This window comes from Amblyomma mixtum, chromosome 2, assembly GCF_055824585.1.
Source record: "Amblyomma mixtum isolate Tamu chromosome 2, ASM5582458v1, whole genome shotgun sequence".
Classification (NCBI taxonomy): Eukaryota; Metazoa; Arthropoda; class Arachnida; order Ixodida; family Ixodidae; genus Amblyomma; species Amblyomma mixtum.
Window position 1 is genome coordinate 170,147,970 of NC_143013.1, and position 3,215 is coordinate 170,151,184.

Sequence of the window (3,215 nt, forward strand, 5' to 3'; positions counted from 1 at the left end):
GTGTAGGTGAAACGCTTGCTCCACCGGGCAGGCGGACGCGGCTTCCGTGGCAATCCAGGCGCTCACCCAACGCGCGTCTCGGGGTTAGTCGGCGTTCCGCTGTAGCCATGCCGTTGTCTTCCCCCACGACGAAGGCTTCTAGTGGTTGTATTAAAATGACCAAGTATTCAACCAAGGAAAACCATGTATTACCAAGCCTAGCCATCAATATGCTTCGCATCTGACTAGGCTTAACCTTAGCTAAGCCTCAGCCATTTTTTCTCCGTGACACTACACACCCAATAATACGTTGATTCCTGCAAACAAATTTAGTTCATATTTTACCCAACCTCATTGTGTCTTCCAATGTTTGTGACCGTCCGTGTTTGTGGGGCATAATGCAAGAGGTGTATTTGGCTGTCCGTTTCCTACTTGTTCGTTTTTCTCCTGAGTTCCTTTTTTTTAGTGTCGAGGAAAAAGTTGTATAAGGATTTTATTAGTATGCTCTTCCCTCCGCCCATGTACCGCTCTCTGTATTTTGGTTTACCTGGGCATGACGTATTCAAACGAGAACGTAAGATGCCAGTCTCGCCATGTACAAAGACCTTTTTCTTTAAGTTAGACACCGATACGTTGCCCGTTAGAACATGGTTAGCGAAAAAGGGCATTTTTGTGTCTACCGTTAATTGCCACCTTTTTGATGAACCAGAAACAATTGAGCATTGTTTCATCAGTTCCAAAGATGCAGTACTCTTCTGGGATATCCTGCAACGCACATTCAAAAAAAGAAGTCATCTGACTCCACATTCTGTTCGCCATCTCACTGCTCTGCCATTTGTTGATGAACCCCTGGACATGCTCTTTCTGACTGGACTGCACAGCCTCTGGAAAACCCGCATGATGGACAGACACTATGAACCTGTTGTGTCTTCAAAGGATCACTTAAGTCGAATGGTTGTTCATCTAAGAGACGTGTATGCCCAGACTGAGTACGAACCGGAGTGGCAATCACTATTAGTGATGTGCTCTGCATTGCCCCTTTTCTAGTGCATGGTGTTTTCAATATGTATTGTTTAACACTGTGTTCATAATGGCTTGTATATAGTTCATGTACATAGAACATTACATCACTGTAATAAATACCATGTTGAAGAAAAAAAAGGGGGGGGGGGGGGTGTGGCTCGGTGGTAGAGCGCTCGCGTCGCATGTGAGAGGCCCCGGCTTCAAACCCCGGCATCTCCAATGCTCTAAAGCATTTTCATTTTTTTTTTTATTCTCTGATTCAAACATATACGGAATGGATCCACGCCGATTAGTGCTGAAATGTTCGCTCTCGTACGTAGGTAGCTTACGGCTGTCGGGAATAAAAGTTGCGCGGCAGATGAGGGCAACAGGGAAATCGCCGACAGTGACAGTGCCGTGATGCGATGCAAAGAAACCTTGTTTGTCGTGGGAATGCAGCACGTACCCGCAAAAGGTATGATTGGAGGAAGAATGGGCGGAAGTGGTGCACAGGGGGTGTAGCTCGGATTCTACTTCCGGACGCAGAAGCGAACGGACGTGTCTCGATGGGCTCCGTCGGAGCGGGTTCAGCGGCCCAGTCGGGCCGCGGTCACAGGATTTTGGACACTGCTGACCAGGATTATCAAGTGATACTGCCGCAACTGCCATCAGGTCAGATTGTTTTGAACACAATTTTTAAGCATGAAATGCTTTTAGCTGCCGTTGTCGGCAGTGTGGTGACGTCACGCCGAGACCGAAAGCCATCATCCGGGCACTGAAATCCACTCATCCGGGCACTGAAATCCACTCATCCGGGCACTGAAATCCACTCATCCGGGCACTAAAACGAGAACATCCGGGCACCGTACGAGACTTAACGAGATTTAACGAGACTCTCTAAGCCCTCCTACGCGACCGGCATGCAAGCGCCGGTTGGTCTCCAAACGAGACAAAAAATAACTGCTGCCAGTGCCTTCTCAATGTTTATCAAGATATCAGTGGAGCTGTGGGTTTGATAATGCACGGAATTATAATTTCCGATTTCTAGTAACGCGTGCAAAAAGCACATAAATCCCATGTTACACTTCGTTGTCATACGTGATCCGGGGGAGAAGCGCTGCGTTCAAAGGGCAAGGCATCGCGCCGAACGGGTGGTGGCGTTCCTCCCTTCCATTACGGTGCGGTTCGGGTGTCCACCGAGATGGCAGAGAATTACTGCGCCATTTCCTTTCCTCAAAAAACCTTCCGTTCAAATGGCAAGGCATCGCGCTGAACGGGTGGTGGCGTTCCTCCCTTCCTGTACTCGGGGGTTCGGGTGTCCACCGAGATGACATTAGGCCCGTAAACATTTCATGCTTACTCTACTCTCGGTTACGGGAGAGGCAGAGATTTTTTTATCTGGTCTGACTAGAAAGGTTAATTGGACTAATTCGTTAAGTAACCAATTAACTAAACTCAGTCAAACTGACTTGGAGCATCACTATACGATCCCTTTAATTGGTTGGATGGTTAGTAACCCAAGTACAATTGGCCCTGTTTGAAATTCGCGCACTGTGACGTCACGACCGTTTCGACCAACTGAAAAGCGTGACAGTTCTGTCGACAGCTCCTGCTTACAACGATGAGGCATTAAAGGCTTCCGCCTTAATATGCTTCGAATCTGACTAGGCTTAACCTTAGCTAAGCCTCAGCCATTTTTTAAGGCGGAAGCCTTTAATGTCTCATCGTTGTAAGCAGCAGTTGTCGACAGAAAATGTCACGCTTTTCAATTGGTGGATACGGTCGTGACGTCACAGTGCGCGAATTTCAAACGGGGCCAATTGTTCTTTGGCTAGTAACCATGCAACCAATTGAAGGGATCGTATTAGTAATGCTCCAAGTAAGTGGGACTGAGCTTAGTTAATTGCTTAATTGCCCAATTAGCCTAATTAGCTTTACTAGTCAGGCCATATAAATAAATAAAACCGATTAAGAAATTAGTCGAGCTGAGGAATCGAACCCCGGTCTTCGGCGTGAGAGACGAGCATGCTATCCACTCCGCCATGCCAGCTCGATGGTTTGGAATGAACAAAGGCGCGTCTAGTGAATACGGTGTCTTCACTCACTCTCATCCTCCTCCATTCCCTTCCGGCGAGGTTTAGGTGTCCACCGACAAATGAGAGACAGATACATTTCCTTTCGTCAAAAACCAATTTACCGACGAGCGAGGCGTAGAACCGAATGGGCGATGGCGT

General features: G+C 47.7%; 1 non-coding gene across 1 annotated transcript; it reads left to right on the forward strand.

The window, feature by feature from the left end:
* Positions 1 to 1,149: 1,149 nt before the first annotated feature.
* On the forward strand, positions 1,150 to 1,221 carry TRNAA-CGC (transfer RNA alanine (anticodon CGC)). The gene has a single exon. It is a non-coding gene; the product is annotated as a tRNA-Ala (tRNA).
* The last annotated feature ends 1,994 nt before the right edge of the window (positions 1,222 to 3,215 follow it).